The sequence below is a fragment of the Balaenoptera ricei genome, chromosome 14 (genome assembly GCF_028023285.1).
Source record: "Balaenoptera ricei isolate mBalRic1 chromosome 14, mBalRic1.hap2, whole genome shotgun sequence".
NCBI classification, from domain to species: domain Eukaryota; kingdom Metazoa; phylum Chordata; class Mammalia; order Artiodactyla; family Balaenopteridae; genus Balaenoptera; species Balaenoptera ricei.
The window spans coordinates 32825166-32840393 of NC_082652.1; the positions used below are offsets into that span (position 1 = coordinate 32825166).

The following is a 15228-nucleotide window of genomic DNA, read 5'->3' on the forward strand; positions in this document are numbered from 1 at the left end:
AAAAAAAAAACAAACCAACTTGTTTTTAAAAACCATTATCTGAAGTTAATCACTATTCTCTAATTTCCTTTCTCTCACAGACCTCCAAGTTGTAGAAATCGGTTCCAGGCAGTGCCAGCTCCTAAAAGATAACAAAGCTATGCTATTATGGAAGCAAAGAGGAAACAGAAGACTGGGGAGAGGGAGGGGAAGAAATACCACACAAACTTTCATGGAAATTCAGTGTCCTTGAGTTGCAGGTATTGCCCCAGAGACAACTGCCAGGATGCTTCTGGCCTCAAATGACATTCTGAAGAAAGGCAGATGCCTCAGCTATGAGAGCCTCCGGAGAGCAGGGATCTGTGAGTTGACAGCCATCTTTTCTTTTCCAGTCTCACAGTGACAGAGAACAAACTCCAAAAAGCATCAAAGTGATCTAGGTTTTTCCATTTCTGAAGTCTTGCTTCAGGTGGGGCACACTGATGCCAAAGAAAAAATAAAGGCCATCTGCCACAGAGCAGGACAGATTTTGAAAGTGGATACAGCTAACCACAGAAAGCCAGCCTCACATAATGCCTGAACAGTAACAAACAAACAGGCAGGGACCAAGTAGACCCCCAGAGTCTATTTACTTTCAATAAATATTTATCAGACATAGACATACAAACTTGTCCCCCTTCTGGTAAGCTCTGAAGCCTGCCTAGATAAACCTTATTTTATTGCCATCATCAGTTTCCAGAGCTCTGTACCAACTAGCCACACTGGCTAATGTTTATTTCTCATTTTCCACTTGTTATTTGTTAAATTTAACTTTTAAATTAATTTTGAATGAAACATAAAATCACAGAAGTGTGTGTATGTGTGTGTGTGTGTATATATATATATATATATATATATATATATATATATATATGAAAAGGAGAAGCGCAAATTGGCAGTTTTAGACTAACCCGGGATTTTGCTCCTTTAATTCACCAAAGGTCTGATGGGACTTCATTAAGTAGGTTACTTCGCCAGTCTCATTTATAAGACCTATAGGATGTTATAATGAGGTGTTTTTGAAAAATGACAACAAAGCTGAATTTCATAGAATTCAGAGGGGAAAAAGAGACAGATTAAAAAGAGGGCAGTGAATTGGTTGCTACTGGATTTCTTAGCCTGTGTGACCACCTAACTTTTCTGAAGAAAATGACTAACATGTCGGATAGAAAATGTTGTATTCAAATAAGTGGTTATTGATTTAGAATGAAGATGATCTGAGCATCTTTAAAGGCAGGAACTTTTAGAAAAGGAGAGATTTAGCCATAAAAAAAGAATGAAATAATGTCATTTTCAGCAACATGGATGATCTAGAAACTGTCATACTAAGTGAAGTAAGTCAGACGGAGAAAGACAAATATCATATGATATCACTTATATGTGGAATCTAAAATATGACACAAATGAACTTACAAAACAGACTCACTGACATGGAAAACAAACTTACGGTTACTGAAGGGGAAAGGGGGTGAGGAGGGGATAAATTGGGAGTTTGAGATTAGCAGACACAAACTACTAAATGTAAAATAGATAAATAACAAGGTCCTAGGTATAGCACAGGGAACTATATTCAATATCCTGTAATAAACCATAATGGAAAAGAATATGTATATACATACATATGTATAACTGAATCACTTTGCTGTACACCAGAAACTAACACATTGTAAACCAACTATACTTCAATTAAAGAAAAAAAAGAAACAAAGAAAGAAAAGGAGAGATTGATCTGTAAGGGAGGGGCCCAAGGGGACTGAGCAAGCCTGCCAAGGAGGCAGGAAGGCAGAGTTCAAGCTTAGCAAAATCCTGTTTTTCTCCGTCAGGTACAGAGGGAAGGGCGATGAAGAGCTGTAATGGATAAAGTATGTGTGTGTGTCTCTATGTGTACGTAGATATGTGCACGGGTGTGTGCACATGCACGTGTGCAGACTGTTTCTATTTATTGAGAACTTCCTTCCAGTTAGTTCTTGCCAGTAGATCCTTGCTGGCTACCACTAGGGCACGCTGCTCTTGGTACCTGGGCTTGAGAGTTAATAAATACTTGGAATCTCACCCTCACATGTTCCGTACATTTTGTTAAGCACTCCTATCCATCCATTTACCAGACTGTCCCCAAACACAGGAAAAGCCTGCAGGCCTTAGATATGACAGTCTGCCTTGTGCCACACGTTATAGTTTGAATTTAGACTCCAGTGTTACACATGAAAATGTAAGGGTATAAATGTTACTTGGGAGCTTCCCTGGTGGCGCAGTGGTTGAGAATCCGCCTGCCAATGCAGAGGACACGGGTTCGAGCCTTGGTCTGGGAAGATCCCACATGCCGCGGAGCAACTAGGCCCATGAGCCACAATTACTGAGCCTGCGCGTCTGGAGCCTGTGCTCCGCAACAAGAGAGGCCGCGATAACGAGAGGCCCGTGCACCACGATGAAGAGTGGCCCCCACTTGCCGCAACTAGAGAAAGCCCTCGCACAGAAACGAAGACCCAACACAGGCATAAATAAATAAATTAATTAATTAATTAAAAAAAAAAAAGTTACTTGGCTATGGTTTAAAAATTTCCTTGGGATGCTCCAAGCAGTGGCCTGGGTACCACAAGTGCTGTGGGAGGCCCAACCTCTAAATGTCTGGTCACCCTTTATGTGGATGGGAACCAGACCCCTAAATGTCTCCTCTCACCTTAAAGGTCGGACTACACCCCGGTCACCCAACGAGAAGGAGGCTCAGTAAACCACACGTGGACAAAAGATAGCTTTACTGACATCCAGCCTCTCCCACTGTCGAAGTAGTCCTTGGCTGCATTCGTGCTGCAGTGGCAGAGTTGAATAGTTGCCACAGAGGTGCTATGGACCACTAAGCTGAAAATATTTACATCTGACTCTTTACAGGAAGTGTGCTGACCCCTGGCCCAGAGCAAAAGAAAATGTGCTTTTGCTGGTGCAGGCTGCTGCTGTGTGCCACCTCGGACAGGTCTAGAGACATCCGTCCCCGCCTCCAGATTAAGAGTGCAGACGGTTTCCTGAGGAGCCATGGCGCTTAGCACACCCGCCCCACTTCTTCCCCAGGAGCACAGGCTGCGTCCTCCAGGCACACTGACAAACTCTTAACCCATGACTCTCCTCCCTGGACCTCAGGAAGAATGGGAGGCTCAACTAAACCTCGCCTGTGCTCTTTTCATACTCTGAGTCGGAATCTTTGTATAAAGGTCCACTTATCTAGAGAGAAAAGTGCTCTAAATTCCATTCCTGGATTTAGAAAGTTAGTTTTTAATAATCCAAATGTGCAGAAAAATACTCTAATGGCAATCTGAGAAAATAAAATTTCAATGCTTCAGTTGATTTCTCCAGAAAGCCTGTTTAAACCTGTTTAATCTTCCCTGATACATCTAGGAAAAACCATAACTGAAAAATTCAATTGGTCACGTGATATGAGAATTCAGAGGCTTGAATTATTCTGTTGAATGAACAAAGAGCAAGATCTGGAAACAAAGACTTTAGGCCCTTAACGTGACTCTAAAGAATGTACGAGAAAACTGAAAACTGTGAATTTTTAATATCACAAGTTAAGGAAGACAATGACTCCAGAACAAAATCTATTGGCGCGAAGGTATGACCTCTGACAGACAGAACAGCAACACGATGTCACTGACCACTGGAGGATCAAGCTCCTCCTGGAAGGAATGGTTGGTTCCAAGACCCTTCTGCAATTCACAGGACCATGGCCTCATTTTCCTATTACGTGCCGAAGGCCAATGAGCCAGTTTTTAAAAGTGACAATTTTTCTAGTGTTTGAAGTCAGGCAAAAACATCAAGCAAAAACCATTGCAGTTTACTTACCACGTTATGAAGGAAAAAAGATGGCTTCTGACAAAACTTGCTAGTCTATTATGAAAGTTAGTTTGTGGGGAGGTTCCAAGGAGTTGGGAGAGGAGTATTCATCATGTGCAGTGAGATATACCACAGAAAATACGGAACCAACCCGGCCGCTATCAGAAGCACGATCCGTTTTCTGTGTATCTATTTTACAGCACCTTAAGCCTAGGATTGCACAGCATACACATTCTCTTAAAGAGAAATACTGAAGTAAGAAAACAGCTGATCAGTGTTTGTTATTTAATATTTTTATTTTTCTTAACTGAAAATGAATAAAGAATATAACTAATTTCATCATTGTACAGAACTTACAATGTATAACCCCTCTCTCCCCTTTATACCCATTGTAGGAATGATCTAATAGAGCCTTGGGCAAGTAATCCAGGATAATCTCATACTGATGAATGCGTTTGGGTGTCAAATTTTGCATTCGTATTGTGAATTATATTTTCTGATGCCCTTCTTGATTACTCGTAACCTTCGTGGATCTCCCTGAACAAACTGGAAGCCAGTTTACAACCTCTCCTGATGAAAGCAAACAGAGGGTAACTTACCATCTTTTCAATATCACTGCCCAGAAACACATGCACTGTTTTACAATTCACAGCATGGCTTCATGTGCAATTGAGGTGGGACAAGGAAGGAGAGTAGGGAAAGACGTTTAAACAGTTCCCTAAAAATAGACTGTAATTCTTTATTCTCTGCCACTCAGAACATAGCCACCAGAGCCCTAAATTTAATTCTTTTCTTCCATACTGTTTCTACCCACCCCAAGTTTGCCAGTCCCCTTTGGGCATGAAAAGATAGAAAGAAGAGGAAAAACTGAACATGCAGTGAAATAGAGGTATATGTAAGAGGAGCATCCATGGTCTGAATATTTAAAACAATACTTCAAAGAAATATTGAAGGAGCAAGTTTCTTCATTTGTCCTTATTTTAAGCATAAGAACACCTTACCTACTCTCACATGCCAAGGTCTTCTATAGGCAGCCATGGTCCATACCAATTATGGACCTTATACTTTACAGCATTTTAGAGTTTCACATTTATCATGTCTCATAGGTATTCTAATTACGAAGAAATGGAACCTGCAGATGTTAAGTGACTTGCCCAAGGTCACAGGACAAAGTAGAATACTCTTTTGGGAAGAAATGAGGAAAGCTTTTACACCCAAATGATCAGTATAAAGGCCACACAAATCACCCAGAATAACTGAGGTGTTTCTTTCAGGATCCTCATTAAGTTCTGCTTAGTGTTTAAAATACAAATTTGAACCAGGTAATTATAAGCATTGGTCTGGAAGCAGATTTAAGGAACAAGTTTAGTTTGTAAGTGGGCTGGAAACTGCTTGATCAGAGCCATTGCTAATGGGAACTGCAATATTTGTATATCTAATGAATTAACCTAAGAACCTATAGCTGAGAGAGGAAGGAAGGGATTGGAAAAATTTATGTAGAAACAATGGAAAAACTCTATAATTGGTTTACGGAGGGAGAACCACAGAATTCTACAGAGGTCACAATTACTGCACCATCATGTTACTTCCCCTCCATCTCTTGCTTAGCCAGAACTCTAAAAACTAAAGAAATCTAAAGACTAAGGAGGGGCATTTGACACTGTGAACCCATGCTTCTCTCTTGGACTGCGTCACTCCATAGGGAGTGCTCTGGAATGCTGTGGGAGAGCTTTTAGATTGTCGAAAGAACTAGGGGCCTTCTGGTATTTAATCGGCAGGGCCAGGAATGCTAGAAGTCCTACGATGCCGTGAACAGTCCTGCACGGAGAAAGAATCGTCCTGTGTCACACGTGACTTTCAAATACCCTGCTGGACACTGACCACAGGTGAAAGGCTTGTTTGTAATCATTGCAACCTAGAGCCCGATTCAGTTTTAGACTTAAGACAAAGGATTTTTTATGTACGGAATTTTCCAGGAACACAATTACTGTGTAAGTTGAGGGAAAACTGTGCTTTGTTTAGTTCGAATATCCACCCTTCTGGAAACTCAGGTCCTGTGCAGTAACACAGGACAAGCTCATCCGGCCCAGTCTCCACATGCAGGGTCTCCGTCCACACTGATTCTGCACGTCAGAGCGACCATTTGACTCCTTCACAGTGTCGTCTGCCTGAGCTGTGTCCCAACGTTTACATATTGAAACACTTATTATATAAAATATACTTTCCTTTTTTTAATATATTACAGTTGGGGCATTATGTTGATTTTTAAAATTATGCGCACAAGGAGAGTATATTATCTGTAAATTTCATCTTGGGATTGATAAATGGGACAATGTATCTGATATGGTTGAAAGTCAGGGCCGTAGCCATTCTTTCTTTTCTGGAAAATCTCTCATTCCCGGCTTCTGGGACAATGCTATCTCCTGGTTTTCCTGAACCCCCCTTCCTTAGTCTACTTTACTGACTCCTATTATACCCAACTCTTAAAAGCTGCAGTGTTCCAGAGTTTCATTCCCATCCCTCTATTTTTACTGATTTATCTCTCTTGCTTACTTGGACAGCTTTGACTAACACTTACTTGCCAAATGGCTAGACCCTGAGTTTCCCACTTCTTTTGCTGAATTTCACACCACATTTTCACTTGCCCACTGTGTACCACTTGTATTTTCTACCAGTGCAGTATCTCAAATGCAGCAAGTCCAAAACAGAACGCATTATCTGCCGTGCAAAGTCTGCTCCTCCTGTATTCCTGTTTTTCTTGGTTAAGGATGATATAATTTACCAAGTCTGCCAAATTAGAAAACTGGAATCATTTTAGAATAATACATCACTTTTAGACTTCCCGAAAGTAATTGCTCACCAAATCCAAACAAACTATTTTATATCTTGAATATTTCTAAAATCTGGAGCACAAGTTTTTGCACGTTTTCTGAAATACAATAAGTAGCATTACAGTCTTAATGTTACATGTGGTTTAACTCATTTTTACTTAAGTTACATAGCCTGTAAAACTATAATTTTATACAACTTTATGCACAAAGATGTTAAATATAAGGTTATTTATGAAAATTTGGAAACAACCAGCTAAAGGAATGGTTTGGTATTTTTATTATGCATCCATACAAAAGTGATTTTGTAGCCATTAAAATTATGCTAATGGAATGTCTTTATTATAATAAGAAATGTTTTTCATAGTATTCTATGAAAAATCAGGATCTAAAATTATCTCAACCATATAAATTATGCAGGGAAAAATGACTGGAATGAATCACTAATGGTGGTTTATCCCTGGTGAAAGGATTATAGATGATCTGTATTTTCCCCTTAATGTTTTCTTCTGCTATCTTCGTGATTTTCCACCATGCATGTTTTTCCTATAAGTAATTATTTTAAGTCCTTTTCAAGTCTTGTCGATAGTGCCTGGACCATAGTTCCATCACTTATAACAGCCTTCGCATACACTTTCCTTGCTTCCTGTATCTCTTCCCTTCTGTCCATCTTCCACACTGCTTTGAGATGAATATTTTCAAAATGTAGATTTGCCCCTGGAGTTCCCTTTCTGCTGGCTCCCTACCTGTGCAAAGGTGGAGGCGCAAACACATACACATGTCATAAAAAGATGGGAGAACCTGTCTCCCAAGTCTCTTTTTTCAGCCTCATCCCCTGCAATTCCTCACCAACAAACAGACTTTCCACCTTTGCTTGAACAAGCCATGGACTGTGGCATTTTTTTGCAAGTCTGTTTTCTTCGACAAAAAAATGTCCTTTTTCTCTTTTGCTGCCAGGTCAAATAACACATTCGTCCTTTAAGACTCTATTCAAATGCCATTACAGCCTGAAGCTTTTGCTGACAGAGATAGAGCCTCTCACACTCTCCTCCCAAATATTGTTGTGGATACTCTCTGTTAGCACTTATCTCTTGGTATGAGAGAGAAATGGCCACAGGAGTTCCTCTTCCTGGGAAAATACTGTGTTTTAGTCACCTTTGTATTCTGAGCCCTGATACAAGGTCTGCACTCAGAAAGCATTTGATGAATGACCAAATTAATGTATGCAGCCAAAAGCTGCAGGAAGAAAATCTTCAAGCGCCTCACATACCCAGATGGCTTGGAGGAGCTGAAGCCGAGTTTCTGACAAGACAAAAGGCAGAAGTAAACAGAATGTGCCGAAAGAAGAACTTAACTTAACCCCTAAGTTAAGTCAAGTTAGTTAGGAGGAAATGGCAGCTGGATTAATCAGTAATTGATAACTGGTGGAGATTATTAGAAAAGATGAATTAAGCTTTTACATTAAAACAATACCTTGTGCCTATGTATTTATAATAGAGAAGTCTTTAACACTTTGGTTAAAACTGTGTTTTTGAGCAGTAAAATAAAGCCGCCATGGGAACACCTATGGGAAGCCGAGACACCGGATTAATACTCAAGGTACCATCACTTTGTCTGCACATCCTAACTTTTAAAATCTTAAAGCCTGGGCCACATTCCACATCAACTGAATCAGAATCTAAGTGCCGGGGCCCAGATGTCAGTATTTTTTAAAAGCTCCCACTGTTGAGAATCACTCATCTACATGAAAACAGTTTTCCCCAACTGCAGATCATCTCCCAAGAAGGAAATTAATACTTCATGATTATTTTCATTGTTAACTTTGTTCCTAAAAAGTGACAGCAAATGATATACTCAGTATCAAAGAAAGGTAAATAACAACAATGTAGTTTAAGTAACCTTCTTCACTCAAGGGGCGCCGATTTTTACTTTAGTTGATTTTTTTTCTATTCTCAAAATACATTTTCAATATAAAATTCAAATCTGCATAAATGATCATATTGGAATACCATACTCCAATACCATATTTTGATATTTTTAGGCCAAAGGAAAAGAAACTGGGGAATAAAAAATTTTATGGTAAGAAACTGAGCTCGTATGGACACGGAAGCTCTGCCAGCTTGTGGAGGGAGGGTCGCAGTGGGACAGCAGTTGGGACCCGGAGTTGGGAAAGGAGACTGGAGAGGTAAGCTCATTCCAACTCTCCTTCCTGAGGGTTGCTTTCCTCCTTTGGGTTCTCATATCTTTACCCTCGTTGTCACCAATTCATCCTGACTTGGGTATACTTACCCCTTATTACACTCTGGCATGGTTAGAAAAATTCCCTGAGATTTTTCTTTAAGAATCTATGACAGGATAGTTTTTCAAAATTTATTTACTAAAAACTGAAGAAAGGAGGGGAAAGAAAATGAAATGATTTAAAAAAAAAAAAAAAAACAGGAAATTTGTAATGCATAAGTATGTGACCAATAGTGACTTCATAATGCAGTTTAACTGGCATAAATTACAATGCTAGAAATCGTTATCTTGTTCACTTGATCTCAAAACGCTCTTTTGTTTAACTGACTTTCTCTCCATTTAAAGACAAGCACCTTATTCTCAATTCTGCCCCCCTCTTAAAACTTCTCCTTATTTCAAACACTATCTCTTAGTGGAGTGTTTTTCAAAAATTTTTTAACTTCCACTCATATCAAGAAATATAATTTATATCCCCACCCAACACACACATAAATCACATATGCAACAAAAACAAATTTCATGAAAGTCTCATTATGTGTGACATGCTCTGATGTATTTTCTATTCCATTCTTTCACATGCTGATAGTGACCTACCAAACTGGCTTCATAACCCACTACTGGGTGGTGTGAGCAGCTGGAAAGCTAAGCAAAGCCTGCAGGGTCCCAGCGCAGTCTATTTAGTGCTCGTACAGACACAGAAGCTCGTTTCCACATCAGACACAATAATGCTCCTTTCCCAGTTTCTCAACTCCGCCCACTTTGGGAGAATTCTTAGAACCTGCTGGTTGGCTCATTCTGATACATAAGGAGTATGACATACCGGGGGTGGGAGGTGTGTGAGAATAACAGAGTCACAGTCACGGCATCAACTCCTGTAAGTACTGACAGAAGTTAATCCAAGTTCCAGCTGCTTACAAGCCGGGGAAGCAGAGAGAAGGGAGCAGTACCTGCTGGTCTGGGGCCAGAGGAGGGGGAGTTGAGGCTCAAGAATCCGGAATGGAGAAGATATCTTTCCTCTATCACTCACTTCTAGCGCCAGGAAGAGGTAGCAAAACGGCAGGTAATGTGTATGTTTTGAGTGACGCACCTGGTTCTCTTGAATGAACAAATGAATGAACGGTTAAATCAATATTCATAGCCCTAAGCCAATATTTCTCTTTTAAAAATTCATAATGGTATAAAAATTGTCCCCCCCCCCATTCTGCTTGGGTAATTTGGAATCTGTGTTATTTTGTGTACATGAATTATGCAGAGTCTTGAATGGGAGAGTTGCTTACAGGTGACAGAAGACGGGGGCCTAATTAGGAACTCCTATGAGAACCTTATGAAAAGGAGACTTAGATTCTTTAACAAGCACTGAAATTAATTCCAAAGGCAGCTTATGAAGTAATCAGTTGGTTTTTCCTCCATGAATTTCCTTTCAGAAAAAAATCAGCTCCTTAATGTCTTTAGAGCTCTGGGTGCCCATCAGCATTTGCTGCTCAGCAGCTGCCTCAATACAAACAACTCTGACTCCGCAGATTGCTGGCTGGTCCTGGGAGAGATGCTGCTATTTGTCAAGTGTGACATTAGGATGAAGTTTGAGGACAGGGGATTACAATCAGGTATCTTTACTCAAGACTTTCAAATGTGACTAAAATTAGAAAAGACAAGGCTTTTCATAGGATTTTACAGAGGGACTTCCTCACATTCATCAAGTAAAGTAACTTGAATTTTGATACTTTGGCCTTTGTTTCCACCTCATTTTGTTCCTGTCTCTGTTATAGCATGTACTCTTGTTGTCTTCACACTGACTATGAACAAGTCTTCATTCTTTCACTAAATCCAGTTCAGAGCAAGGATGTGTCTGTCACCTTATTCTTCTTTGTATTCCTAACACCTAGACGGTACCTGGAGCTGAGAATGTGTCCAATACCCATTACATAAGCAAATAAGAAGAGGGTAAGAGGGATGTGAGCTTTGCTCTAGGATGGGGGGTAGTGGGAACATCGGAAGCAGGGCAGGAGGAGCCAGAGGAGTTGTAGGCCGTCCCAGGAAATGAAGGAGATGACATTCAGAGTAGCAAGCTTCAACCCAGCAGGGCTCCTGGCCACTTACTTCCTGAGAAGGAAGCTTACCTTTACAGCAAGGCTTCCCAATCCCTAAGGTGCATATAAATCACCTAGGAATCTTGTTAAAATGAAGCTTCTGACTCAGGAAGTCTGAGTCAGAACCCTAGAGTCTGATTTTCTAACAAGGCTCCCAAGGGTTCCAAATGCTGCTGGTTCAGTTTAGACACACCCCAAGTAACAAGGCAGCCTCAGGACCTGCGCTCTAAGTGTCTGTAACTCATGGGTTCAGTTGGGGTCCTGGGAATTAGTAGAGAGCAAACGCAAACAGCTTAATTGGGGAGCCTTGACTAAGATGTGAGTAGCATTAGGGGACACCAGCAAGAGAAAATTAAGGACCTTAAGACTTGCAACTGAGAGGATGAGCCATCACTAGCCCCAAACCAAAAGGTGCAAAGGGAGGGAGAGGTTACCAGAACCAAAGAACTCTGAAGCTGGAACAGGAACCGTGGGACAGGGTCATGAAAAGAGCTGTGTTCTTGGGTATCTTGGATAGAGGAGCAAAGGCGCTTCCTAGGCAGGGAGAGGGAGAATAAATATACGTCTCCCTCCCTTCACAGGTTCCGATTCCCTCCCATGCCTCCCATTGGCCAGACGCAATTGGGACCTAGGGGACAAGGAGGCCTTGTTGATGAGCCCCCTAGAGCAACCCGGAGCACAGAAAAGAGAGTGGATTGGACAGCACAGGGAGCTAGCCAGCATAGGAACTTCAACCAATTTAGCAACTTACTATTTCCTGTGGTTAAAAGTAAATACTCTTAAAACACAGAGTCTGGACTTGTCTAAGGGAGCTACAGGAAAAAAGACTGCACCAGTCTGTGTTGATTCCGTAGGCAATCTTTAGGAGGAGAAGACTCTCAAGGGGCTTGTTAAGTAAGGGCAGCTTTAGAGATAAAAGAAAAACAAGCTGACTGCCTGAGGCAAGGGCAGAAAGGAAGTGCTGGGAAGCCATTAAAAGACCAGCCCAGGAAGTGAAGAATAGAGTGGCCCCAGGATCTCTTAGAGAAACAGGACCAGCAGGTTGGCGCTGGGGGCAGGCAAGCGGAGAGCCTTCGCTTTGCTCTCAGAGGCACTTTCCCTAAAAATTTCCAACTCCTTTTTAAAATTTAGATGCAATATCATTGGTTGAATTCCAAGATTTGGAGAAGAAAGCAGACCCAAGGAAAGTTAGAAAGAGTAAGCATCATAAATGCTAGCTCCTAAGAAACTCCAACCAGAAGTCTGTTAGAGACATATGATTAAAATTATATGTGTATGTATATATACATGTATTCTCACACACAGAGAGACACATACACGGTTCCTCATTAGAGCTCTAATCAAGGCTCTTAGGAAAACACTAAAAAAAATGGGAAAAGCAACATCCTCATATGTAGATTTTCAACATGCTAAAAACCAGCATGTTTCACACTGAAAGACAGTGTCCCCTCTTCACGCCTGAGGGATGTGCCGTGCTCCTGGGCAGTGCTAAGCACAGCAGTCCTCCCCAGGTCTGCAGGGCAGCCAGAAATGGCTGGACTCCCAGTGAAGTGAGAACGCAGTCTGGACCTTGACTGATGAGTGAGATTTGGTTGCCTTTTGCCAGGATGATATGATATACTTTTTTAAAATTTTTAATTTATGTATTATTTTTGGCTGCGTTGGGTCTTCATCGCTGTGCGCGGGCTTTCTCCAGTTGCGGTGCACGGGCTTCTCACTGCAGTGGCTTCTCTAGTTGCGGAACGCGGGCTCTAGGCGCACAGGCTTCAGTAGTTGCGGCTCGCAGGCTCTAGAGCACAGGCTCAGTAGTTGTGGCACACAGACTTAGTTGCTCCGCAGCATGTGGGATCCTCCCGGACCAGGGCTCGAACCTGTACAGTCCCCTGCATTGGCAGGCGGATTCTTAACCACTGCGCCACCAGGAAAGCCCGATGATACGATATACTTCTGACTGATGTGTTCCTTCTTCACCACCTCCGCCCCCTTCCCTAAACCCATATTCCAAGAGATTTGGGGCGGGGGGGGGGGGGGGGGGGGCGGCTAGTTCACCACTTGCCCCCGGGGTAATTGTCAGGAGGAAAAAGAAAGAAAACACAGTAAACAAAGATTCCAAGTTCTTGGCTCTAGTTCAAATGAGAGACAAAAATAATTTTGAAAAGAGATATGAACTGGCAGGAGAAGTTTTTTGTTTGTTGTTGTTGTTTTGTTTTGTTTTTTTTCTTTATTTTTTAAACCACCCCACTCCAAACTGGGAAGAAGGGAAAATTTAGAGAGGAAAAAGAGCATTATAAGCAATTAGAGGCTGTGCATTCAGTGTCCCTTCCCCAGAATAAAGCCCCGATGCATCAGGTGGGAGTTGGGGGTCATCACAGTTTTCTCTCCAAATTTGGGGAGGCTCTGGGAGGACACCTACTTCCTGCTTCCCTTCCTTAACCATTAAGGGAGGCAGTGGCAGAGACATCCCTTGGGACAAGGGCAAGAAGAATCGGGACAGAGGATCCTGGTGGGCTAAGGCAGATGGGGTCAGGAGTTCCCGGCCTTGCCTATGGGTGCTGATTTTAGCTGAGAGACAGAAAGAGAAGGAGATTGATTGATTCTATGTCTAACAGACACTCCTGGCTTGAGGTAAGAGTCCTGATAGCAGGGGCTGCCTAGCAGATAGCCAGGTGGGAGCCACACCTGTGCCCACGGATCCACGTCTGCATCCCAGGAGCACTGCCCCCAACTCCACTGGGGTCAGGGGGTCAGCTCTGGGCTCCAAGAAGTCAGGGGAGGGGAGGCTGAGTCCAGAACCCAAGTCCCTGACGGCCTCTATAGAGGCACTCCTTATAGCACCAGTAGGGAGGGGAACGAGGAGGATGGAGGGGAAAGATCCTGAATATTCCTGAATCTTAACTGGAAGCAACTTACTCCAAAATTGGATGTGGGGGCTTCCCTGGTGGCGCAGTGGTTGAGAGTCTGCCTGCCGATGCAGGGGACACGGGTTCGAGCCCTGGTCTGGGAAGATCCCACATGCCGCGGAGCGGCTGGGCCCGTGAGCCACAGCTACTGAGCCTGCGCGTCTGGAGCCTGTGCTCCGCAACAAGAGAGGCCGCGACAGTGAGAGGCCCGCGCACCGTGATGAAGAGTGGCCCCCGCTCGCCGCAACTGGAGAAAGCCCTCGCACAGAAACGAAGACCCAACACAGCCAAAAATAAATAAATAAATAAATAAATTTATAAAAAAAAAAAAAAAAAAAAAATTGGATGTGGTTGACTGGCTGTGGCTGTGACTAGATTAATTTTTCCTGCTATCTGTCAAAAATAGGTGATTAGAGTTAGAGTACAAATTTTGTTGCCAAAATAAAGAAAACTATATTCTGTGACTGTGAAATTCACGTGCATCACAAGTGACTGATTTTTCTCAGCCTCACTGCTTAAATGTTATATATGAATATTCAGTCAAGGTCAAATTCTATACAGAAAAAGCAGCCCCACAGTCTCACTTGTGCCAACAATGGAGAAGCAGATTCTTGTTGGCCATCTGGCCTTCACCTTAATCTCACCTGAACTCTGATTTAGAGCTGGGATGGTCTCATAGGTCCAGTCCGTGCTCTGTAAGTGGCAGTCCTGCCTGGAAGCACCTGTCTCTCCAGGTACCTGGTCCTGCCTGCGAGGTGACATGCACAGCCAAGTCCCGCTAACACACGTCTCGCGGCTGCCAGCTCCCCTGGTCACAGGCAGGGTCCGACTCTTCTGCCTGCCTCTCCTTCCCAACGTCTTATGCAGCCTCGTATTCCCCCTGCGGTTTCCCAAACTATCCCAGTTCCTAAGGATCTCTTTTACGTAAGCTAGGGGCTCTGGAGTTCCCTGACAGTGACATTTTGGGTTCTCTTATATTTACTTTTGTAGTGGGATGGTTGCATTTCTGCCAGAGGGTTGTTAGAAAGACACACATTGGCCAGAGTAATTGTGAAGCAATAAAGAAACGTCAGAGGCCTGCTCGAGTCTTGACAAATGGATTTTCATCATTAACTAAACATCTTTCCTGATAAAGAGGATGATGGTTACAGTGCTATACGAGAGCAGAAAAACATTTCTCCTCTCCACAAGGACTGGCGAGCAACTGAATGTGACCTTTGCCCTGGAAGCAGGGCAGACCTCGGTCATAAAATAGCTGTTTGGGGATCATGGCATACGTGTACCCTGGGAGTCATATGCTGAAACTTTGTGGAATTCTGATAAGAACAGCAT

General features: G+C 42.5%; 1 protein-coding gene across 14 annotated transcripts in view; it reads right to left on the bottom strand.

Moving 5' to 3' along the window:
* Nucleotides 1–15228, bottom strand: part of ARHGAP28 (Rho GTPase activating protein 28) — a 155860-nt gene that overhangs the window by 85885 nt on the left and 54747 nt on the right. Inside the window, exon 1 of one of the 14 annotated variants that reach the window (XM_059894312.1) lies at nucleotides 9857–9913. The exons of the other annotated variants lie outside the window; for them this stretch is intronic. The gene's annotated coding sequence lies outside the window, so the exon portion shown is untranslated. Of the gene's footprint in view, nucleotides 1–9856; nucleotides 9914–15228 lie in introns of those variants that run through there. 14 annotated transcript variants of the gene reach the window in all.